Source organism: Triturus cristatus, chromosome 11, assembly GCF_964204655.1.
Source record: "Triturus cristatus chromosome 11, aTriCri1.1, whole genome shotgun sequence".
NCBI classification, from domain to species: Eukaryota; Metazoa; Chordata; class Amphibia; order Caudata; family Salamandridae; genus Triturus; species Triturus cristatus.
Window position 1 is genome coordinate 488,888,909 of NC_140594.1, and position 27,238 is coordinate 488,916,146.

A 27,238-nucleotide genomic window follows, 5' to 3' on the forward strand; every position below is an offset into this window, starting at 1 on the left:
GCATCAGCGGGCTCAAGGAGCTTTGCCGGATGCGTGGCGGTAGGGCTTTCTGCCCGCCTGCACACCGCCAGCCATCAAAATCTGGCAGGCAGAAAAGCTGCTTAGGATGGCGGGGAGACAGCCGCCGACAGCCTGTATACGGCTAGCTGTTGTTAATGCTAATAGAATGGCATCATCAGCATATAGCAAGATTGGTACCAATCTGGCCGCTGCTCTAGGGGAATCAGTTGGAGTCAGCACACATATAAAATAGCATACCAATTTCTGATGGAAATTCATAAAATTAAGACCAGCTTTGCCACTGCGTCCTTTCTTGCCTATGTGATCAAAACTAGGAAATTAATAACGGCTACAGGATAATTGATGGCATCCACTAGTAATATGTGCACTTTGGCCCCTTTTATCTCTAATGTATATTCTGCACTATTAACATGTATATTGCAATTTTATAGAATTATTATCTCTACTTTATTTTTATTTTGTTTTTAAATAATACGGTTTGATGGGCCTGTCCCACACCTGGCTTATTGTTATTTTATGTGCTTTAATGGTCATATTTGTATCCACCTAATACAGTTGTTTAAATACTTTTTTTGTTGCATTTTGAGGTGAATAGAATGAGTTGGATTTTGGATTAAGGGTGGGAAAATTCTTCTTCAGTTTCAGGTTGGTATGTTGAGTAGGACTGCTCTTAAGGTTGAGAGTGTCTGTTAACGTTGAGGTTTTCAACAAAATTTACATGTCATCTGTATGTTGGTGGATACAAATGCTTGAATCATTGACCTGGATGAACGCCTCCTCAGCGCCCGACATCGCCATCGCAATCCCTGAAGGTTACAAGATCACCCGGAAGGACCGCATCACCAACCAGGTGGGAGGAGGCATCGCCATCATCCACAAGAACACCATCCGCATCACGACCAGCACCGACAACACCCCACCCTCCGCCGAACACCTGCACTTCCAGATCCACACCGACCCGAAGACCACCCTCAGAGGCACCCTGATCTACCGACCTCCGGGACCACGCACACAATTCAGCGAGGACATCGCCGACTTCGTCAGCCCGCACGCCCTCCCCTCCGCTGACTACATCCTCCTGGGGGACTTCAATTTCCACCTGGAGAACAACAACGACTGCAACACCAGCACCCTGCTCGACAACCTCGCCAACCTTGGACTCAAGCAGCTGGTGTCCACCCCCACCCACCTCGCCGGACACACACTCGACGCCATCTTCTCATCCAGCAGAGACATCACCTTCAGCCACGCCACAGAACTCCACTGGACAGACCACAGATGCATCCACTTCACCTTCAGAAGAACGACGACCCACCACCAACAGCAACAGGTCGCCCGAAGAAGCTGGAACAAGATCACAGCCGACCAGCTCGCCGCCTCCCTGAGCCAGCACCCTCCGGCCAGCTCAGCGAACCCCAGCCAGGCCGCCGACAACCTCACGAAGTGGATCAGCAACTGCGCAGACGAACTCGCCCCACTGAGGACCCCGCCCAGCAGACCCGGCAGTAAGAGAGCTCCATGGTTCACCGACGAACTCAAGAGCTCCAAGAAGGACTGCCGAGCCCTCGAGAAAGCCTGGAGAAGGGAACCCACGCCGGACAACAGGACCACCCTCAAGCTCGCCACCCGGAAACACCACCAACTGATCCGCATCGCCAAGAAAACAGCTTTCAAAAACCGACTAGACAACAACGCACACAACTGCAAGGAACTCTTCAACATCGTGAAAGAGCTCTCCAACCCCAACGCCCGAAACAACGACATCACCCCTTCGCAAGACCTCTGCAACTCCCTCGCTTCCTACTTCCACAACAAGATCGCGGACATACACGACAGCTTCAGCACTCAACCGACGCACGCCACGACCGCAGGACCTCCACCCACCACCACCCTCCGCGCCTGGACCCCGGTCAACACCGAAGACACCGTCCACACGATGAACTCCGTCCACTCCGGATCTCCTACCGACCCCTGCCCTCACCACGTCTTCAACAAAGCCGACGTTGTCATCGCACCCCACCTGCGGGACATCATCAACACCTCATTCGACACCGCCACCTTCCCCGAGAGCTGGAAGCACGCCGAACTCAGCGCTCTACTGAAGAAACCTACAGCAGATCCCACCGAACTCAAGAATTACCGCCCCATCTCGCTCCTCCCGTTTCCAGCCAAAGTCATCGAGAAGACCGTCAACAAACAGCTGGCCGCCTTCCTCGAGACGAATGGATCCCTCGACCCATCACAGTCCGGTTTCCGTGCCAACCACAGCACCGAGACCGCCCTCATCGCCGCCACCGACGACATCCGAGCCCTGATGGACAACGGGGAAACAGCGGCCCTCATCCTCCTAGACCTCTCCGCGGCTTTCGACACGGTCTGCCACTGCACCCTAGTGCAGCGCCTCAGCAACGTCGGAATCCAGGAGAAGGCGCTGGAATGGATCGTCTCCTTTCTCGACGGAAGAACACAAAGAGTCCGCCTACCACCGTACAAGTCAGAGGCCACCAAAGTCATCTGCGGCGTCCCACAAGGATCCTCACTGAGCCCGACTCTCTTCAACGTCTACATGAGCCCCCTCGCGGCCATCGCACGCCAACACAACCTCAACATAATCTCCTACGCCGACGACACCCAGCTGATCCTCTCCCTGACCAACGACCCCGCCACCGCCAGAGCCAACCTGCACGAAGGGATGAGAGAGGTAGCCGAGTGGATGACGACGAGCCGCCTGAAACTGAACTCAGATAAGACGGAGGTCCTCATCCTGGGCTCCTCGCCCTCCGCCTGGGACGACTCCTGGTGGCCCCCCGCCCTGGGCACCGCACCCAAACCGACGGACCACGCACGCAACCTGGGTTTCATCTTGGACTCCTCCCTCTCCATGACCAAGCAAGTCAACGCCGTCTCCTCGTCATGCTTCAACATCCTGCGCATGCTGCGGAAGATCTTCTGGTGGATCCCCACAGAGACCAGGAAGACCGTCACCCAGGCCCTCGTCACCAGCCGACTGGACTACGGCAACGCACTCTATGCCGGAACCACCGCCAAGATCCAGAAGAGGCTCCAGCGCATCCAGAGCGCCTCAGCCAGACTCATCCTCGACATCCCACGACACAGCCACATCTCCGGTCACCTAAGAGACCTGCACTGGCTCCCGGTCAACAAGAGAATCACCTTCCGCCTCCTTACCCACGCACACAGAGCTCTCCACGACCAAGGCCCGAGCTACCTCAACAACCGAATCAACTTCTACGCTCCCAAACGCCACCTCCGATCCGCCAGCCACGCCCTCGCCGCCGTCCCACGCATCCGCAGAGCCACCACAGGAGGAAGGTCCTTCTCCTACCTGGCCGCCAAGACCTGGAACTCCCTCCCGGCAGACCTGCGCCTGACCCAAGACCACCTCTCCTTCAGGAAGAAGCTCAAGACCTGGCTGTTCGAGCAGTAGCGGCCCCCCCCCCCCCCATAGCGCCTCGAGACCCTACGGGTAGGTAGCGCGCTCTATAAATGTCTTTGATTGATTGATTGATTGATTGCAACTGGCTTCCTTTATTCTAGATAAGAGATATTGGGCCACATGTATCAAACAATTTTGCATTCGGAAACAATGCAAATCAGTAATTTTGGCCACTGGCAAATGCAAAATAGCCTTTCACGATTTTTGAAAGGCTTTGTATTCACAGTTTTAGGTAACCGTAAAAATAGCGATTACCTAAAATTGCGACTACAAACGGGGAATAGCAATTTGCGATTTTCATAGCACATGTATTTTGTAAATGGAGGCTGTGGATGTAGATTTTTTTTTCACTATTTACTCCAAGTCGATGGTAACTATGTGCAAATTTAGAAAAATGCCCAAAAATGCATTTTTCGAAGCGCTATGTAGTGCACACATGCCCCAAGGAAATGTGTGTGCTTTACATTGGAATTTTTCTATTTTGGGGTGCTTCAGGGGTGCCTTAGATCCCCGGCCTCCCTTGGCTTTGCATTACCTAATTTGTGATCACCAATTAATCACAAATTAGCTAATGCAAAACAATTCGCAACTATGGTCCTTTAAAGTTCGGCGGCGGGTTGAAAGACGCCGCGTCGTCCGACGAGTTTCCATGGAGTGACTTCGTCCGTAAAGGAAAAACCACAGATGCGTCACCTATCGACAGTTTGTTTGGACATAAAGACCATGAACTGGATTTGACCGTATATCCTGGAATTTAGCTTCATCGTTTTTGAGTAATTGCAGATTTTATGAAAATTTGGGAACAAACCGAAGCGTGTGTTTGGTAGTAATTTCACTTGTGGAATGAAACTACATTAATTTGAAGTAATATTGGATGATATAACGATCTGGGTACATTCGCGATAACCTTTTAGATTGGAGTACTTTGACTGCCACCCTGAGGAAGCCCTATTCAGGGCGAAACGCGTTGGTTGCACTTTGGCTGCATTATTTCATCACCTTACGTCGTGTGTGGTCCAAATATCCATTAAAGGATCAGATATAACATCATCGAAGAGTCCGGCATGATTCTCTTGTCTTGCATTTGTGCATTTTAAAACGCTTATGTTGCCTCTCTGTGATTTTTGGTGTATACTATAGTGGTGCGGTCTGTTGGCAGTGGACTAGGGAGGTGGGCAACAGTGACTCTGTGCAATTTCTTGTGAACGGTGTATAGCTAGGTAGTGCGGCTTTGATTATCTCTTACTGCCTTTTTCCCAATTTTTAACGAATGGAGTAGTATTACCTAACAGTGATAACCTATTTACCGAATTGGTATTTGGTTATATTAAGGAATCGTGAGATTTTTGGTGATTCTTTACACAAATAGCATTTTGTGTTTACCAATTAGCAATTCATTAAAAATTGCTATTTGGTATTTGCAAAATGCTTTTTTGGTACATGTTGACCATAGAGGCGTTCTCTGATGTTTCTAAGTGGAAGCAGTGGCGTAACATTTGTCCCCGCAGCCCCTGCGGTGTGGGGGGCACCAAGCTCCAAGAGGGTCCATCAGACACTGTGCATGGGTGGCATGCCCCTGGCCTGAGAGCTCCTGACTGGGTCTGTGGTGGAAGGTGGCCCACCATGTTCTTTGCACTAAGTGGAAGATAATTCAAAGATACGGAAACCACCGAGTGCCCCTTTCTTCTGCAGCTTCTGACATTGAGAAGGAGTCTTAACTATCTATTTTCCATTACATCAGAGTGTAAATGGCATCACTTATAGACTTTCAGCAAAACAGTTTGTGAGTGGCTTTGATTGAAACTTGGATTCCTGTCGTCAACTCCAGTTTATGGAGGAGCAAGTGGGCTGTAGGTTAGTGTTTTATTAATGTGCTGAGTTTCAGATTTGGTCATGAGTGGAAAAACAACAAGAAATGCATAAGGCTAGATGTTTCTCAAAACTGAAACTCTTTCATGAATCATCAAATGTCTCACATAAAATGTGTTTGAATTAGAAACATCGTGATGGTGCAAAACTCAGTTACATTCAGACACATTTGTTACTTAAATGTGCCTCCGGTTTAATGATTTTATCAGACTATTCAAGGAAGCTCTTAAATAAATGGTATTCGAGGACTTCTCTATTTACTATTCGGAAAAAAGACCGGATCCAATGTCTAGTACCTCGTTTACAGCTGTGTTCAATATTATGGCATTCTTGCCCCGCTTTATTTTACAGCGTGCAGCGTGTCATCTGCAGAGGAAGTGGCTTTTGAAGAAGGCTGAAGCCCGGTGTCTCCGTTAAGTAGTGATGCACTTTTAGGGCGATTAAGATGCCATTAAGAAGCAGAAAGATTCTCTTTTATCATATCCTGAACACCAACGCCAATTAAAGAAGAAAGCAAGTAGCACAATTCTGAAGTGAAATTAAAATGAAGATACAACCACATCTTACAGAATAGCATTAAATATAGAGATTTCTTTTAAAACAAAAAGCATGCCTGATCTTAATTATATCTAATTTTATTAAGTAACGTGTTTTGTAAATATTATGAGACCATTTTGTAGAATGTGTAGATGTTACTCCTCTAGAGATATTAATTTTTTTATGGTCGCTGACTGTAATTCTGAAGGAAAAAGTATGTTCACCTGGGTGTCTGTGGGGCTCATGATCACTTTATCCATATTACTTCTATCATTCCTGGTGAATGATATTTATTTCTATTAACTTACCATTTTTCTTACCAATTACATTTACTGTGTATGGTTGCAAGCGAAAGACCATTGTTCTCAATCTCCAGTTCACAATTAAATACTGTCAGTGGGCTGAAAGAGCCTTGTAGTGTTAAACAATTAGATTTTGTTATAATGCTTTGATTCCAGCATCGTCGAAGCAGCATTATTTAGATGAATTACTGTCGACTAGGGCCCATACCTTATACTCACATTGGAGTGGGTTCAGCGAGCTATCTCGGGGACAAAGGTTAGCCGGGTGGATGATGAGGGAAATGTAGACAAGCAGCGCTAAGGGCAATACGTCTAGCTTGTTTCAGGAGTATACGTTCTGTGTTGTAATGGTTCTGGGATGTATGATATGTTTGGGTGCAAAAGAATAAACAAACATACAGTCATCCATATTCATACAGAACATACTTAGATGCTCATTAAAATACACAAAATCATCGCACACATAGATACAGGTGCAGTTAGACAATACACATATGGGCACATGAGGACACAGGTGGATTCATTGATGTCTTTCTTGTGGTATAGAACGATATATAGATTGCTGGGCGGCTTTGGAAGTATACATTGTTAGAGAGTTGGCAAGATGGATCTGTGTGGATGTATATCGCAATAGATGAAAGGATGGGTGAATAAAAGATCATTTGGTTGAGAGTTGATGGATGAATGTTATGGATGCTAACAGAGAGATGTGCTCTTGAGTGAGGGTGCGTTATCAATGCATCGGAGATGGATGAATGATGGATAGCTGTGGGTAGATGTGTGTGTTTGAGAGTGGATGACTGTGAATAGAAGGATAAATAGATGAGTGTTTGGGTGAAGAGGTCAGAACATGAGGATGGCTTGACAACTGGGTGCATGATTGTGATTCAAAGATCTAACAAAATTCCACCATATAACTTTACAAGTAATAATCATTAACAATTTCATTTTTCTCAGATCTAGTGACCCTACTTAAAATGATATGCAGCTGCACAAGGCTTTCATCTGTAAACAGGCCCAACCACTAACAGAAGTTAGCACCTCATTTTCGTCCTGGCCAGGACCTTATGAAACTTGCACCAACTGCGCAGCAGAAGATGTGTCAAACGAAGCATGGGTGGAGAACACACAGGACCTTTGGACTGTAGTTAAGTCCAAGATTAAACAACCACTCAGAATCCAAACAACCTCAGACTCAAAACAGAGTTGAATATTGCTGCTTTTAGGAAAGCCCTGTGCCAGGAAAGCTGCTTGCAGATCACCCACCTATATCCATGAAGGATTGAGCCCACTGACCAAGCGGTCATCAGGCCAGAGAACTCTAGCATTACAGGTTGTTCAAAAAGAAATGTACTCAATAATGGTGATGTTGTATCCCTAGCATCATCCTAACATCAAGTCATGAAAAGGGATATGTGAAAAGGTAATTGTAGACCAGTCTGTTATTTTTATTTAAATGCATGTGCTGCCGATAATCAGTAGGCAGATGAAAGTGATTACAAGCACCAAAAGAGTATATAGCGGATATACTACCACCATGCTACTAAGATAGTATATATATATATATATATGTGTGTGTATGTATATATATATATATAAAATGTGTGTTTTTTTGAAAATTAAATAACTTTTGGTGCATATTAATTGAGGTGCCTGATCCACTCGCGCACCTAACCTACTGAGGTGATGCCAATGGTGCAAAAAGGATGGCGCGAGGAAGAGATTCATTCAGGATTATTTCCTGCCATGATCATGCTGCAAGTGGTGTTTGCTTTCAAGTCCGTATTTTAACAACATTGAAACACTGGTTCTACTCACCTGACTGATTTCAGCATTTCCCGAACTAAGAACAGTGCGTGTGTTTAAAAGATAAGTACCATCCAGGCTAAAATTATCGAAGGATTTCCTATTTGAATTACGAGACATTAACACAATGCACTTTGGGGCTTGTAGTTGTTTAATTCAGTCACGTGGTGCATCTTTGAAAAAGCGCGCCACAGCACACCTGCAAATTATTTCATTTCCTTCTGTGAGCAAGGCAGTTAGCCGAAACGTTAGAAGATGGGATGGAAGATGTAAAAGGCGCTGCTGTACCTGAAAATAAACGGCTTTTGCAGCAAAGGGCCTCACTACTTTTTGGTGACAGTGATGTATTGATGGGCTGCCCCGTGCCCATTCTTTGTGAGGCCGCTCTGTAGGATCTTGGGCTCCAGTAACGTGGGAACTTTTGGTGCATATTAATTGAGGTGCCTGATCCACTCGCGCACCTAACCTACTGAGGTGATGCCAATGGTGCAAAAAGAATGGCGCGAGGAAGAGATTCATTCAGGATTATTTCCTGCCATGATCATGCTGCAAGTGGTGTTTGCTTTCAAGTCCGTATTTTAACAACATTGAAACACTGGTTCTACTCACCTGACTGATTTCAGCATTTCCCGAACTAAGAACAGTGCGTGTGTTTAAAAGATAAGTACCATCCAGGCTAAAATTATCGAAGGATTTCCTATTTGAATTACGAGACATTAACACAATGCACTTTGGGGCTTGTAGTTGTTTAATTCAGTCACGTGGTGCATCTTTGAAAAAGCGCGCCACAGCACACCTGCAAATTATTTCATTTCCTTCTGTGAGCAAGGCAGTTAGCCGAAACGTTAGAAGATGGGATGGAAGATATAAAAGGCGCTGCTGTACCTGAAAATAAACGGCTTTTGCAGCAAAGGGCCTCACTACTTTTTGGTGACAGTGATGTATTGATGGGCTGCCCCGTGCCCATTCTTTGTGAGGCCGCTCTGTAGGATCTTGGGCTCCAGTAACGTGGGAACTTTTGGTGCATATTAATTGAGGTGCCTGATCCACTCGCGCACCTAACCTACTGAGGTGATGCCAATGGTGCAAAAAGGATGGCGCGAGGAAGAGATTCATTCAGGATTATTTCCTGCCATGATCATGCTGCAAGTGGTGTTTGCTTTCAAGTCCGTATTTTAACAACATTGAAACACTGGTTCTACTCACCTGACTGATTTCAGCATTTCCCGAACTAAGAACAGTGCGTGTGTTTAAAAGATAAGTACCATCCAGGCTAAAATTATCGAAGGATTTCCTATTTGAATTACGAGACATTAACACAATGCACTTTGGGGCTTGTAGTTGTTTAATTCAGTCACGTGGTGCATCTTTGAAAAAGCGCGCCACAGCACACCTGCAAATTATTTCATTTCCTTCTGTGAGCAAGGCAGTTAGCCGAAACGTTAGAAGATGGGATGGAAGATGTAAAAGGCGCTGCTGTACCTGAAAATAAACGGCTTTTGCAGCAAAGGGCCTCACTACTTTTTGGTGACAGTGATGTATTGATGGGCTGCCCCGTGCCCATTCTTTGTGAGGCCGCTCTGTAGGATCTTGGGCTCCAGTAACGTGGGAACTTTTGGTGCATATATATATATATATATATATATATATATATATATATATATTCACAGAAAAAAACATAGGTTTCAGGCACGTTATAGTTAGGAATTAGCATTTAAAAAACCTCAGAAATTCACTGAAAAAACCATAGGTTTCAGGGGTGTTATAGTTAGCTGGACTTTTCACTTGTACAAAACCATTGAAATTCCCCCGTTATAGTTAGTTCAGCTAACTATAACACGCGCGCCCGCAATGCACTGCTGATGACGTCACATATTACATCACTCATGACATGGTCAGTGACATCACTCATGACATCACTGATGACATCTAAAATGACATCACTGATGACATCATCCAGTGAATGTGTGTTTTTTTGAAAATTAAATATGTTTTATATATGTATATCTCAAGGTCGATGGAAGAATAAATGGGTATATAAGTGTCTAAATGGATGATTTGTTTTTGAAAAATTGATTGTGTAACTGACTGATTAAGTGTATCATAGTGAATACATGGCTTAGTGAGTAATGTTTAAATATGTAAATATCTGTATCAGTCTCTCACTTTGTGTATAAGTGGCTGCATGGGTTGGTGAGTAGCTACATGGGTGTCTATATAGGTTATTAGTTGGTTTTTTGAGTATCAGTCTGAGTGTCTGCATGGTTCGGTGGGGGGTATTACGTAGTGCATAGGTGCATGAATGAGTGACTCACTGTTTGTTTGTGTTGAAGACAGCATGTGTGCAGGACTGTATGGGTGGATGAGTGTGTGTATGGGTGTGTTAGTGAGTGAATGACTGTCTCAATAGTGTCTTTATGAGTAACTACATATGTTTTAAACTAGTATATGTGACTATTGGTGTATATAAGTGAGTATATGTGAATTTGAGAGATTGAAAGAGTTCCTGTATGAATAAGTATGTGTTTCTATAAGTGATTGTTTAAAAGACTAAGTATGTGTAAGTTTCCGTAGAAGTAAGTGTGGTGGTGTGTGTATAACTGTATATGCAAGTAAATGTATGTTTGATTCTTTATTAGCATGAGTGACTATGTGTGTGAGTAACTCTATGGATGAGTGGCATTGTGTAACAGGATGTATAGGTGTATGAGTACATATGATGAGTGAGTACATGTATGAGTGACTGTATAGGACTGTTGGTGAATGAGTGGATGTGTATTTGGATCTTAGAATTACTGAAGAGGTTGTTGTAACTGGTATTGGTAAGTCCATTGTTTTGAAAAGTTTAGTCTCTATTTTTGAATGTGTGTATCAAAGGTTATATTAGGGTGAGAGGTTTTCTGCCACTCTATCACAAGGATGATGTCATCAGTGATGTCATCAGTGATGTCATTTGAGATGTCCTCAGTGATGTCATGAGTGATGTCACTGACCATGTCATGAGTGATGTAATATGTGACGTCATCAGCAGTGCATTGCGGGCGCGCGAGTTATAGTTAGCTGAACTAACTATAACGGGGGAATTTCAATGGTTTTGTACAAGTCAATTCAAATTCAAATAGACTTTATTCGGATTTCACAAACCATCCATAAAAGCACATAAACAAACATTTTAAAATACACATCAAAAACTACAATTTTGGGCCGTCAGACATTACATATAAGAATATAATTTATAAAAAGACAGCAATGAAAACACAAAAACCTACTAACTGGGCTGTGCAAAATAAGCCATCGTACAACAATAAATGAGGTTATACTTAGAAGGTTGGCTTATAAATTTGTAATAATAAGGCTAAATAATGTGTTAAATTCCGGCAAGACATGTTTTAAAGTGCAAAGTGAATGTTTAAACAGAACTAATCAATTTTCAACGACCTGCGTGAGCATACAATGGCTTTAAGAAAGCTACTAACTCTAAAAATTAATTCATCAGATCCTAGCATTCAGATCCTAGCATTAAAAAGTGTCTATAGGCAAGGTTGTGGCTAAGCAAATCATATTTCTTACAGTATGGTATTAGATAATGTCTTGTGAATTTCATATAAAATCCGCAGCCGAAGATAAAATGGGGCATACTCTGGGTTCCACCGTGGTCACAAGGACAATGTAGTTTTTCCAAATTTTTAATATAACCCAGTGGAAAGCAGATGAGATTTATAATGCTCCTGTCCCTGAATCTAAATAATAAACATCTGGTCCATCTGCCCAGTTTTTTACATAAATAAGGCTGGGGGGACATCGGGGATTCAATATAAGATTCCTGGATTGATAAATAGTCGACTGTGGATTGTTTCACAAAAACTGCTCTTTCCCTTTCATTCTGGAAATGCAGATAGAGTGCTCTTCTCAGCAAATTTTTATGAGAGGCGTCAATCCTATCTGGATATGTGAACAGGTAACCGTAATTGACGCTCTTAAGGCTACTCTCTACCGCATTAATCCATGGGATTAGGGCTACATTATCACTTTTCAGACAGTCTAAAATAATCTCACGAGTCAATGAAGCTGCCGAGTTTTGCCATATCCTTAGCCAAAATAATGCAGGTCTCGCTCTAATGAAATCCTCAACATATTTTAATTTTAATTCATTGTGACAAACAAAGGTCGGTGCACTAATAACTCCCCCCAGGATTTTTCGACAGAATCTGTTCTCTTCGCTCTGTATTGGTTTACAGTTGGAAAACCCCCAAACTTCCGCACCATATGTGCCAGTTGGGAGACATTGGGTTCGATAAATTTGTAATAGGCTAAGAACCACATCAGCCTGGCGCGGTTGGCGTAGGGAGGTGATAGAATTAATCGATTTTGAAAGTTTATTTCTCCCCATCGCCACGTGTGGTTGCCACGAACCACTATTAGAGAATAAGAGACCCAGATAGGGGAAAGTGCATGTGCTTTTTAGGATGTTTGGACCTATCACAATCTTTGGGATTTTATAATTTTTAGGGCCGCAAGTCATGATAAACGATTTGTTAAAATTAGTGCACAGCCCGAGATCGGACATATAATTAACGAATCCCGTTATTAAAATACGCAGAGCATTCGGAGTGCGGCCCATAAGGACCGCATCATCAGCGTAGAGTAACGCCGGGATAGGTTTCTTATTGATGATTGGAACGTCCTTTGTCAAATTGCACAGGGAATGAGTTAATTCATTGATGTATAAGATAAAAAGCAAGGGGGCCAAGACACAGCCCTGTCTTACCCCCTTGCCAATTAAAATCTCATTTGAAACCTCACCATCATTATTTAAACGAACTCGGGATTTCAAGTTACGATGAAGATTGGCCAGAAAGTGAACTAGGGGTTCGTCTAAACCATAATTTAAAAGAATGGACCACAAGCGAGAGCGATTAACAAAATCAAACGCTGAACTTAGGTCCATAAAGCCAAAATACAGAGGAGATCGTTTAGCTCTCGTGTATTTGGCCATTATGAGGTTAAGGTTTAGACATTGTTCCACCGTCCCAAGCTTGCTCCGAAAGCCAAGCTGGCAACGGTGGATGATGGAGTTTTCGTCTGCCCAAGTGCTTATTTTGTCAAACAAGACCCTACCAAGGACCTTCAGGGTGTTGTCGATCAAAGATATTGGACGATAGCACCCCGGGTCCATCCTATTTCCCTTTTTAAAAATAGGCACAATGGTACTACAAGACCATGTGGGAGGGATAGATTCCTTACCTAAATTATTAAAAAGATTACAAAGTAGGGGGGCCCAAAACCATGTATTTGATTTTATCTGGTCGATGGACAGACCATCCGGGCCGGGGGCCTTGTTGCCAGCACTATTTGCGATGGCTTCCTCCACCTCCTCTAGTGTAATGACTACGGTATCATCTGGGAAAGTGTCCTCAGAAGAATTCCCAACTGTAGCATAGAGCTTAGAAAAATGGCTGACCCATGAATCACCTGTGATATTACAATTTATCGGGGTGATGTTACTACCCAGGGCTCTCAGACTTTTTACTTCTTTCCAGAAGCCGGTGGTGTCTTTTAGGGCAGTTGTTTTGGTGAGATTATCCCAATGGCTTATTAGGAGCTCTTCAGTTCTGGTTTTTAAAACCTGTTTATATTTAAAACGTAATGAACTGACAAGGGAAATATCTCGGGGTTTAGCTTCAAGAGCTTTCCTAAGTTCTCTATTAGCCCTGGAACAATTGGTATCAAACCATCTTTGAGTGTTTGTATTATGTTCTATTACCGGTCTGGAAATAGCCCTTTTTAATGCTGCACATAGATCACAAAAGGATCTAGTAATATCGGGGCCACCAAATGTTAGGCAGTTGGAAATCAACAGGGGATTGTTCTTAATTACATTGGTCAAGATCTCTAGGTTATTAATCCCTCTCCAGATTATTCTTAGTCTATCAGTGGATACATTAATATTTTGAACTCCGACCTCACATAGACCTACAGGCTTTTTAATAGATTTAAGATGAATTACTAATGGTAGATGGTCACTGTATGGGCTGCTGACAACCTTAGATTTAATTAACACTTCACTAAGGGGGGAAGAGGTAAACATATAATCAATCGTGGTTGAAGAACCACGACCAATATACTTTGGGGCCGGTACCTTTCCCTCATCAATTCCAAAATGGCCCATGACATCATCTAGATCTCTACTTTGTAAAAGATCCAATAATTCCGAGCCTCGTCTACAGGGCGGAGATATAGTATAAATATGAGCATTAAAGTCTCCGCCAACACAAATACCATCGAATAAACCGTATTTTTCACCATCCACAACATCATCGATAAACTTAAACAGTTCTAAAAAGGTGGGGTTAGGATGGTTGACAAAATCATTATTATAAAAATTTATAAAACAAATCTTTAACCTTGCAACATATTTAACGGCTACCAGATTTTTACTAACCACATTTAGAGGTTCAATTTTCGTATCCTTAGAAATTTTTGCCCAGATAGATAGACCGCCACTTGGACGTCCCAAAGCAGGGATTGGTACAATAAGATTGTGGCAAAAGAAACCCTCCAACAATTGGGTAGATGTACACCATGTTTCCTGTAACATTACCACATCAAAGTTACTTATCCAGGTAACCCATTCTTTGATTTTCATCTTACCTGGAAGCCCTGCAATATTCCAACTAATGACGCTTAAGGTGTCAGTTGATGGACTAATGGTAGAGGAAGTAGGAATAAAGGGACAGTCTGAACAAGCTACATGTGGTAGGACTAATCTATCTGGACAAGATTTATTGATGCGTATAGAGTTGATCGTATCCATAGGCACTGTGCTAACAACCTTATCCACTGTAATGGGAAGTGTTGATGGTTGTCAGTCTAAACTTTCTAAGTCCGATAAGGCGGAGAATCTATTAGCTATAGGGATGGTGTAAGAGGCTGTCTGAATTGGTCTGTGGGGGGGCCTATAAAAATAGCCCAAAGGGTGAAGGCTTATTGTAGTGGATGTACTGGCATAGATGTTACGTGTGTCCATAAAATATTTCACAAAGTTCGGATGTCTAAAGTTAATCACTATACAATCCCCGCTAATATTTTTCTGTTGTGGCCCCACCCAACTTACCCTACGAGTTAGTATGATTTCATTTGATATGTTCCATCTTGCCCCTTTATGTTTTGTCAGCCAATTAATGCATTTATTATGTAGTTGTACCCATGACTCACTTTGGCCTTCTTTCAGAGCAGGTACGCCAGCTAACACTAAAACATATGGGCAAGATTCTGGGGGTAAGTTGAGGAACTGCCCTAAATTATTAGCAGATCTGTTTCTTACTAATGGGCCTCCGCCAGTACTTATGTCATCCCGAGTAATACCTATCCTATCTGTTCGGGAGGCTAGCGGGGTCTTGGCATCCGGGATAGAGGTACCAGTTACTGTTCCTTCTAAACCAGGGGGGTCATGATCAGGGCCCGTGGACAGTGTAGGTAAAATGTTAGCAGAGGTACTGTTAGGTGACACAATTTTATCAACAGTAAGACCTTGCATATTTACACGACTGGAATCAATGGCGACATTCTGATTCCCCTCCCTCAGATCCTTACATAAAGTTTCTAATTTACTCATAATTTTATCACCTCGAACAACGTCTAAGCTAATAGATCCTTTCCTTTTTATTTCCTCTTTTTTAACAAGGTTTTCGATTTTGTCCAGTCTCTTAAAAACAGTATTAAATTGTTTGACTATTTGAATTTCGACTTGTTTAAAAATAGTATCAACAATTGTTTCTATCAGGTTGCCATTGAATTTGAGTAAAGAGTTTTGATCGGTGGCCTCAGTCTGGGTACTGACTGTATTAACGCTGCTCTCCTTGGATGGCATAGAGACTCTACAAATACTTTTGTCCGCAGATTGAGACTCTAATCTTTGTGTGAGAGTAGTAGGTCTCTCAGGTCCTTCATCCAATGGAAATAAGGAGAGTAGTGAGTCCTCAATGGCACTTGATGTTACTATTTCACAATCTTTGGCTTTATCTTTGTTCCACAAACTCTGTGGCGTTGGTTGATTTCTACATCGACCTAGTTGTTTCCTTTTATTTACTGTACATTTCACTGGGCCTCTCTTACGTTTCTCTCTTACAGGTTTGTTGGAGCGTGGCATTTTGTCTAGTGCTGGCTCCGCTTGGCAGTCTGTTACAACAATAGTCCGCAAACTTGATTTTCCAGTGGTCATACTTAGAGTGTCCACGTTACTATTTGTTCTAACAACTGTTACTATGGGGGAGAGAGGGAGGTCCGGGTTGGATAAAGCCTTAGGTGATTGTGAACATGGCACAGTAGTAGTAGTGGTGGGGAATCCAAAAGACATTCTACGTTCAGTGTCAGCGATCTCATTAGTAACCATAGTGAGAGCATTAGCCAACAGTGCATCTATTGATGTGGACGAATCAACAGGGGCGGCAGTGACAGTGCATGTAGTTTTCGTGGTACGTTTACCCATGCTTAGAGTAGTTACCTGTTTCGTATGTAGACTCAAGGGGGATGGCCCAGCCCGGCCTCTTCCGTCCACTGAGGGCCACAGAGGGCCCGCCCTTTGCCCGGGCTTAGCCCGGCGCGGTCCCGCGCGCGTCCCGCGAAGCGGGTCTCTCTGCGGTTTATGGCGCCTCCTGGCGCTTGCACCGCGTCAGCTGGACGCGCCGCCGCTGAGGCTGCCGGGAGTTGCAGTCCCGGGGCGGCGACGCGGAGGATGGTGCTTGGTGTTGGTGTTGTCCCCGCTAGACTCTTGGCGGTGGCGGCGTTAGTGCGTCGGCAATGGCGTGGCTCTCAGGTTAGTACTCGCTCTGGCAACTTCCCCCCCGCTCCACCGGTCTCTCTGCGGTTTATGGCGCCTCCTGGCGCTTGCACCGCGTCAGCTGGACGCGCCGCCGCTGAGGCTGCCGGGAGTTGCAGTCCCGGGGCGGCGACGCGGAGGATGGTGCTTGGTGTTGGTGTTGTCCCCGCTAGACTCTTGGCGGTGGCGGCGTTAGTGCGTCGGCAATGGCGTGGCTCTCAGGTTAGTACTCGCTCTGGCAACTTCCCCCCCGCTCCGCCGGTCTCTCTGCGGTTTATGGCGCCTCCTGGCGCTTGCACCGCGTCAGCTGGACGCGCCGCCGCTGAGGCTGCCGGGAGTTGCAGTCCCGGGGCGGCGACGCGGAGGATGGTGCTTGGTGTTGGTGTTGTCCCCGCTAGACTCTTGGCGGTGGCGGCGTTAGTGCGTCGGCAATGGCGTGGCTCTCAGGTTAGTACTCGCTCTGGCAACTTCCCCCCCGCTCCGCCGGTCTCTCTGCGGTTTATGGCGCCTCCTGGCGCTTGCACCGCGTCAGCTGGACGCGCCGCCGCTGAGGCTGCCGGGAGTTGCAGTCCCGGGGCGGCGACGCGGAGGATGGTGCTTGGTGTTGGTGTTGTCCCCGCTAGACTCTTGGCGGTGGCGGCGTTAGTGCGTCGGCAATGGCGTGGCTCTCAGGTTAGTACTCGCTCTGGCAACTTCCCCCCCGCTCCGCCGGTCTCTCTGCGGTTTATGGCGCCTCCTGGCGCTTGCACCGCGTCAGCTGGACGCGCCGCCGCTGAGGCTGCCGGGAGTTGCAGTCCCGGGGCGGCGACGCGGAGGATGGTGCTTGGTGTTGGTGTTGTCCCCGCTAGACTCTTGGCGGTGGCGGCGTTAGTGCGTCGGCAATGGCGTGGCTCTCAGGTTAGTACTCGCTCTGGCAACTTGTTTTGTACAAGTGAAAAGTCCAGCTAACTATAACACCCCTGAAACCTATATCTAGTTTTCATTTTCAATCGTGCTCTCAGGACTATGTTCTATATAACACTGTGTTCACCTACCCTTTTCACTGGCATTACATTTTGCGATAGGGGGTGGATGGTCAGGGGATGTTTCTGCCAAGTGAGCCCGGTGTCACAGTCACAAACGTCCTCTTCTTCCTGAATAAAAGTGAGATTATGCTGCATACTTGTTCATATTTTACGTAGTTCGCACAGACACACGTTTTAAAAACAGTAAAGTTCCTAATACCCGCCTTCTCTGAACAGTTAGCTTGCTGCCCCATCCCTCTCCTCCCTATCCTCTGTTGTGTGAATCCATGGACTAGCCTCCTCCCTCCTGCCATGCATGGTCTGATGTGCTGCCACTGCCCCCAATGTAGTATGATGTACCAGTCCACTCTTCCTGCCCTCCATTGACCAATTCTATGCCCCATCATTGACCTCCTGCTTAAACTCTGTGCTTAGCTTGCTGCCCCTATTCTCCTTCCCCTGCCCTCCAATGTCTTTGTGCATGCCCCTGCTCCATCCGTTTTGCCCACCATGTTCCATGGACCTGCCACTCCTATGTACTCTGAGTGTTCTGTTGTACTGCCACTCCCCTCCCACCTGCCTAGCATTGTCAGATGACTGTAACCTGTCCCTGCCACCTCCACCCTGCCTGTCCACATGCCATGCCCCTATCCTCTTCCTCCTGTCCTACATGGTCCATTGTACTGCCACACCCTTCTGCCCTCCCTGGTCTGTTGTGCTGCAACTGCTCCTCCTGCCTGCCCCGTGCGGTCTGTTGTGAGGCCCCTTCCCCTGAACTTTCTTGTCTGTGCACAGGTCCTGACCCTCCCTTCTATCCTCCATCGTCCTTTGTGCATGCCCCTGCACCCTCCTTCTTGCCCATCATAGCCATTGTGCTGCCACTAACCCTCCCACTTGCCATGCATGGTCTTCTGTGCTGCCATGGTCCCTCCCACCTTCCCTGTGTGGTCTGTGTGTATGCCATCACAGTCTCACTGTTGCTCTTCATGGTGTGTCTTGCTTCTAGTGCCCATCCTGCCTGACCTCCATGGCTATCTTGCTGCTCCTGCCCTGCCCTGCCCCCTTGCCCCCAGCCCTCTGTTTACATGTGCAGACCCCTACTCCCTCCCTCCTGGCTTGTCTGTTCCATTGTAAGGCCCCTGATCCGTCCCTCCTGCCCTTTATGGTCTGTTATGCTGCAGCTTTTTCTCCTGTCTGTCCATTATGGTCAGCTAGCTACCATTGCCTCTTGCCCCTCAGTTCTCTGCTGTCCATGTGCATGGTCCTGTCCCCTCCCTCTTGCTTTCTATGGATTGTTGTGCTGCACTCCCGTCCCGCATGCCGTGTGTGGTGTATTGTGCTGCTGCAAACCCTGATGCCTGCCCTGCAGGGTCAGTTTGGTGCACCTCTCCATGTCTCTCCTGTCCTCTGTTATCCAAGTCCATGTCCCTACCCCATTTCCTTCCATGATCCAATGTACCATACTTGCGAACATTTTGAATTTGAATTTGAATTTGAAAGTATTTATAGAGCGCACGTATACCAGCGGTTTCTTGGCGCTGTGGCTGACGGAAACTGAGGTTAGAAACAGGGAGGGAAGGGGAAGCGTTTATACAGGGGATTTTGTGAATAAGTGGGTTTTAAGGCATTTGCGGAACTGTGAATAAAGGGTGATGGAACGAAGTTCGAGGGGAAGGGAATTCCAGAGGGTAGGGGCAAGGATAGCAAATTTAGATCCTCCCCACTTCTTTCTCCGAAAGCGTGGGATGGTGAGGAGGAACTGGGAGGAGGAACGCAAAGACCTGGTGGGGATATATGAGGCAATTTCAGAAGAAATGAAAGCAGGTGCCAAGCCCGATCGGGCCAAAAAAGTAATGGATGCGAGCTTGAATTGAATTCTAGCTCGCACAGGGAGCCAATGTAGTGAATACAAAAGTGGGGTGGAGTGGTGAAATGTAGGGAGATTGAAGACCAGGCGAGCCGCCTGGTTTTGTATTTGTTGTAGGCGGCGCAGACTGTATGCGGGGATACCGGCATACAGGGCGTTCCCATAGTCCAGGCGGGACATCACCATGGCCAGGATAATGAGTTTGAGGGCAGAAAAAGTGAAGAAGCGGGACACCCTGCGTATAGTACGCAGTGAGAGGAAAGAAGAGGAAACCACAGAGCTGACCTGGGAGTGAAGGGTGAGTTGAGAATTAAGTTTTATGCCTAAGGTTTTGACTGAGGAAGAGGGAACAGGAGAGGGACCGAGGGCAGGGGGCCAAAAGAGAGGGGACCAGGGGCTGGATGAACCGCCCGTCAGCACCAACTCGGTTTTATCAGGGTTGAGTTTCAGGTGGTTGTGGTTCATCCAGTCCCTGATATGAAGCATGACAGTTTGGAAGTTAAGAACAGCAGAAGGAGAAGAAAGATTAAAGACCAGCTGGAGGTCATCCGCATAATTGAAAACGGTGATCTGTTGAAGAGAAAAAATTAAAGGGGCAATATACAAATTAAACAGCAGGGGAGAGAGAGAGGAACCTTGGGGGACCCCGCACTGAACTTTCCGGGCGTCCGCTGTGAATTCACCCAGGCGGACAGCCTGGGTGCGGTTACTCAGGAAGGAGGATAACCAGACCAGGGCAGTCCCCCCGATCCCCGCCGCCCCGATACGGGAAAGTAGAATGTTATGGTCCACTGTATCAAAGGCGGCTGAGAGATCGAGGAGCACGAGGGCCTGGTACTGATTAGTGTCCATGCCCTCCCTGAGGGTGTCTAGAACCGACATAACAACGGACTCCGTTGAGTGTGCGGGGCGGAAGCCAGCTTGGCGGGAGGCAAGGGCTCCGTGCTTCTCCACAAAGGAACTCAGAGCGCGAGTGACGTGGCGCTCGAGCATTTTGGCCAAAAATGGCAAAAGGGAGATGGGGCGGAAATTGGCTGGGTCAGAGGGGTCTGCCCCTGGTTTTTTCAAAATAGGCACAATAACCGCAGATTTCAGGGAGCTGGGAACTATGCCTTGAGAGAGGGAGCTATTAAGGAGATGAAGGGGAGGGTCTGGGCAAGAGACAAAGATGTGGCGGAGAATATGGGCAGGACAGGGATCGTGCGGGGAGCCAGATTTGATCAAAGGGATCAAAGAGGTAAAGTTTTCCTTAGTGATGGGCGGAAAGGTGGTCAGTGCGCCCTTGGGGGGAGGACATCGAGGAACATCAAAAGAGGGAGAAGGGGGAGGAATGTTGGCCTTAATGGTTAAAATTTTTTGGATGAAATAATCATTGAGAGAGAAACAAAGATCTTCAGACGGGACTGGTCTAAGAGTAGTTCGGTCAGAGAACGCCAGGCTGTGAACGATGGTAAAAATTTCCTTAGACTGATTCTCTGCTGCTAAAATCTTGGAGGAGAAGTAAGATGTTTTAGCCTCCACGATGGCTTTCTTGTACTGGCTCAGAATGTTAGAGTATTCCAGTTTCAAGGTGGGGCAATAGTTTCTCCTCCAGGCCCGCTCCGCGCGACGGACTGCTAATTTGGTGGTTTTGAGCTCTTTATTAAACCACCGATTAGCGTCTTTGTCGCGTTTAGAGGAAATGCGCTTGAGCGGGGCAACGGAGTCGCGGCTATGAGAGAGCCACTGATCTATAGTATCAACCTGGGAGGCCGTGGTAAGGCCCTGAAGAGAGGGGAGAGAGCGGGTAAGAAGAGAGGAGAGATTCTCGAGATTGACCCTGCCCCATGAACGGACCCAGGTGTTTTTGGGCCGGGGGGGCTTAGCTGGAGGGAGAATAGGAAGGAGAAAGGAGATCAGGTGGTGATCAGACCAAGAACAAGGGGAAATAGCAATTTATTCCACAGGGCAGTTCAGGGACCAGATCTGGTCAAGCCGATGACCTTTAATGTGGGTGGGGGAGTGAACGTGAGCTATAAAGTTTAAAGAGTGAAGGGTTTCGGAGAATTCCTTTGATGAGGGACATTCGGCGGGATCAGAGGGCCAGAAATTAAAATCGCCAAGGAGCAAGATGGAGGAATTATTGACTGTAACGGTAGCCAGGACCTCCAGAAAGTCGGGGAGAAACTGTAGGGGGGACTGAGGAGGACGGTAGGTGAGGAAGCAGGTTAGAGGGGGAGAGGTAGAAACTGTGCGAATCACCAGAAATTCGGTGGTGGCAATGGTAGGTAAGGGTAGAACTTGGAAAGAGAGATCTGTACGTGCGATGACCGCCACGCCGCCCCCGGCTCTACCTGAAGGACGATCCGCCCTAAGGGCGTAGTAGGAAGCCGGTAAGGTGGAAAGGAGGGCAGGGAGGGAGTCATCGCCGAACCAGGTCTCGGTCAAAAAGAGAAGATCGGGAGCATGAAGGTCCAACAGGACCGAGAGTTCGTGCGCATGAGCAACAGCAGACCGAGTATTAAGATAGAAAGCAGTGAGGTTTTTAGGCAAAGGCAAAGGTACTAACTCATAACTCGTAGGAGAGGTATCACCAGTGGGCCCAGGGCAAGACAGGGGGGTGGGGGGAGTTATGCCAAGAGCAGATATCCGGGAAATTGTTGTGGGCGAGATGGGCCATTGGCCCCGGTAGCTACGAAGTAGGTCCGGGGAATAGGTGGTGCGTGGGGCAGAGTGGGGCGCCCCTAGTCCCGGCCAGTCGCGGACGGGCGCAGACGGGCTTAACTTAGGCGCAACTTCGGCGCGCATTCGTCGCGCCCGCTGCGCTCGCCCGCTGCGCGTTCTGGGAATGCACATTTAAGTAGTTTTAAAAATAACACACCAGTTAAAAAACACAGTAAATTACAATAGCAATGTCACCTCCCGGCTTTTCGCCTCAGGAGAACGGAGCCAAGCGAACGATCGTGGTATCAGCCCTTAAGTAGGGCGGGGAGGGGGCGTGGCCTCAGAGTGGGCGTGGCTAGCGGCGATGAAGGCAGGTGGAGGGTGTTCCCGTGACAGCGCTGGGTCCGCTGCACGTCGCCCTGAAGTGCCTGAGTGCAAGGTTGCAATTTTAAAAATAACACACCAGTTAAAAAACACAGTAAATTACAATAGCAATGTCACCTCCCGGCTTTTCGCCTCAGGAGAACGGAGCCAAGCGAACGATCGTGGTATCAGCCCTTAAGTAGGGCGGGGAGGGGGCGTGGCCTCAGAGTGGGCGTGGCTAGCGGCGATGAAGGCAGGTGGAGGGTGTTCCCGTGACAGCGCTGGGTCCGCTGCACGTCGCCCTGAAGTGCCTGAGTGCAAGGTTGCAATTTTAAAAATAACACACCAGTTAAAAAACACAGTAAATTACAATAGCAATGTCACCTCCCGGCTTTTCGCCTCAGGAGAACGGAGCCAAGCGAACGATCGTGGTATCAGCCCTTAAGTAGGGCGGGGAGGGGGCGTGGCCTCAGAGTGGGCGTGGCTAGCGGCGATGAAGGCAGGTGGAGGGTGTTCCCGTGACAGCGCTGGGTCCGCTGCACGTCGCCCTGAAGTGCCTGAGTGCAAGGTTGCAATTTTAAAAATAACACACCAGTTAAAAAACACAGTAAATTACAATAGCAATGTCACCTCCCGGCTTTTCGCCTCAGGAGAACGGAGCCATTTTGAACTTGGTAAGAGGGAGATTTTGAAAAAAAACTGGGGTATTGATTTTCCCCTTTGAGTTACATTGAAAAAGAGAAGATTGTAGACAGGAGACAGATCAAATAAAGCCCATTTGAGCTTAAAAACATTGGACATTTCCTGGCTGAATCGGGTCTGTTGGCATGTATGGTTGTACTACCATTGCCTCTTCCTTCTGCCCACAATGGTCTATTACATTGCCACAGCCTCTCTTGCAAGTCCTGTATTGTTGGTTTGTTGCCCCTGCCCCCCTTTCCACTGCCCTCCATAGTCTGTTGTGCTGCCACGGCCCTTCCTGCCTGCTCAGTGTGGTTAAATTGTTGCCTTTGCACCCTCCTACCTGCCTTCAATTTTCAGAGTTCGTGCCCCTGGCCTCTGCCTCTCAACAGTATCCTAATGAACAACTAGATTGCTAACATTCTATATTTATTACAAAAGTGTGGAACGCCTGTCGTCATCTTGATGTAATCAAAACTGTAATACCTAGAGCATTTCCTTTAGAAATTACATATATGAGAGGGTCTTATTGGCATCAACATTATGGTTAGTGCTCTAAAAGACTAAAATAAGGAATATTTTCTGAGTTTTCAAATAGCGACAAAGCACTTTTAAATTATTTGTTACCTTTATGCTTTTTTATCCAGTTGACCACTTGATTAAATGTTGCACTTAGGGGAGAGGATGTGGTGTTACTTCCAGAACTGCAGACTTTGCAACTGGTTAAACAGGTTGGAGTTTCTGCTTCAGCTCGACATTCTGTGATTCTGGTCAAATCACTTAGTCTCCCCATGTCTACAACCAAAATGAATTTGTTCTTGTGTGATGTAACCAATGCTCATATAAAGCACTCCAATACCTGACAAGTCTGCACTATATAACACTGCAAAAACACAAAATAATAAGTGTTTTGCACACTTCTGTCATTGGGCTATATTTGGGCTACATCTGGGTGATTTTGGGCTACATTTGGGCTCTTTTGTCTCCGGTGGCCATCTTGGGACATTTATTTGTTATGAAGTTTCCTAATTCCCTCATGTACTGCAGTCTCCTCAGTAGGAAATGCTTTCAGTTTTTTACTTTGATTCCATCATGAAGGTATTCAGATATGTCACACATTTGCCATAAATTCTGAATGTTAGCACTCTAGCTGCTCATTAGATCACTGTAGTAAAGCTACTGTTCACCATGGAAGTCTGCTCCTGGTATTAAAAGTGCATGTTTCAGTCTGCATGTCAGAATTTTTTAATGAAATAGAAGAGGATTTGAGAAGTCACTCAAAATGTGCCCTCATTTTCTTTCTTCAGCATTAATCATAATTTCTATGGCAAAATGAACCCCCTCATTGTGTTTCTTTTTAAATTAAATGTTTTAAGTGTTACCAGTTTATTCCAATCAAGATGGCTTCAGGTGTGCCATACTTTTGTCATAATGAAGACAGTAAGCGCTCTAGTTGTTTTTAAGAACACTCTGGGACATTCTGTCATTGGGCTATACTTTGGCTACATCTGGGTGATATTTGGGCTACATTTGGGCTCTTTTGTCTCTGGTGGCCATCTTGGGAGACTTATTTGTTATGAAGTTTTCTAATTTCCTCATTTACTGCAGTCTCCTCAGTAGGAAATACTTTCAGTTTTTTACTTTGATTCCATCAAGAAGGCATTCAGATGTGTCACACATTTGCCATAAATTCAGAATGTTAGCACTCTTTTTGCTCATTAGATCACTGTAGTAAAGCTACTGCTCACCAGGGAAAACTGCTGCTGGTATTGAAAGTGCATGTTTCAGTCTGCATGTCAGAATTTTTTAATGAAATAGAAGAGGATTTGAGAAGTCACTCAAAATGTGCCCTAATTTTTTTTCTGCAGCACTAATCATACTTTTTATGGAAAAATGAACCCCCTCATTTTGTTCCTTTTTAAATTAAATGTTTTAAGAGGTACCACTTTAATCCAAGCAAGATGGCTTCAGGTGTGCCATACATTTATCATAAGTAGGACTGTTAGCACTCTAGTTGTTCTTTGGAACACTCTGGGAAGCTGCAGTAGAAGTTGAACACAAAGGAATCAACTGACAGTCTCCGCCCTTGTTGGATGTACATGTTTTACTGAGAATGTCAGACTTCATTCTCACATGACTGATAAAGATAATGTGAATTTACAGAAAATAAGCTCTCAGTTTCGCTTATAGATCACCTTCCAAACCTCTGTGGGAAAAGCATGAGAAAATATTTTTCTCTCAATCATGATATCCCAGCAGAAGGCTTTTTCACATGGTGAAATCACCTTAGAACATACCACAATTCCTAAAATGAGTATGGTACCATCAACAAATGATTTATAATGTAACTAAAGTCTTAAAACCTTCTATTAACTGCAATGCTTTTTAATGAGGTGCTATCATGTATATTGGTCCCAAGATGGCTGCCAACACTTCTTGGATGAAGTGCTGACAGCCAATCAGATCTCAGGATGAGATGTGTGGTTAGGCTCTGCCCACATATGTATATGATTTTACTTTTGATTTTCTCAGGAACTACTGAACAGATTGACACCAGACCTGAGGACTACCTCCCTGCCAAATTTCAAGTAATTCTGTTCAGCCGTTCGGGCTGTACCTTCGACTAAAGGTCCTATGGAAAAATGCATGGGGAAAACGCGTTTTGGGACCCCCCTTTTTTCTCGGCCCCCGCTAGACGAATCACCCCGAGACTTTCAGGGCAGGAGCGGAGCGGAGCGCACCACCTATTTTCCAAATTTTGCGAGGATTTCTCAACCGGCGCCAAAGATATTCCAAATAGAATGTTGCGGATTTCCTATGGAAACACGGTCCTAACTATAACTATCTACTGGCGACCGCCAGTAGATAATATATATATATATATATATATATATATATATATATATATATATATATATATCCTTGCAAAACGGAGTTCCAACTGTGCTCTCAGGTCAAGGAAAAAGACACCACACCGTCTAAGTTGCTTCAAGGGGGTTTATTGCTTCATAAACCCAACGTGACGCATTTCACCCTCAACGGGCTTGCTCACACACCGTTATGCTACCGGACCATCGTATACATACATTATTCGTACAACCATGGACATGGAAAGAGGACTATTGCAAAGGTTTTTCAGCGCCATTTTGGAACAGTGAATTTTTTTTTTTTAACAAATAGCAGTACTTTATGGGCGCCATTACACAACGGTGAAAGCAACTCATATACTGTAGCAAAGCATACTTTGCAATTTACTTGTTTTTAAATGAAAAATCCGTAACTCGCTCCTAGTGAGCTTGGTTCTAGGACATAGTTAACCAGCTTATACAGACATGTTTGATAAACATCGGATAAACATAAGCAGCGCCACCTGGAGTGATTTTATGCCGTATGATTGAGCTGGGGGTTATGTAACTGTTTGCTTAATTACTCTCTACGTTTAAATAGCGTTCCGCATTACAATGTCGTAACTCGCTCCTAGTGAGCTTGGTTCTGGGGCATAGTTACCTGGCTTATACAGACATGTTGAACAAGCATTGGATGAACATTAGAGGCACCCCTGGGACTGAATTTGCGCCGTGTGGTTAATTCTCCCAATTGCTCTCTGTGTTTGGGTAGCATCACGCATTGTAAAGTTGTATGCCATATGCGGAGCGCGTCTGTAATCGGTCGCAATCTGTATTGCTCCTTAATGATGTAATATATTCCCAAAGTGGCTACCGATCATGTTAGTGATGTAAGTATGGCTATTGCCGGGACATTTGGCTATACTATACTGCCACCCACATGCCAGTTAAAACTTATGTTGCTGGGTGTCCTAGTAGATTACTAAGGTCGCTCAATCCCTTGTGTCACAGATCTTACTAATGA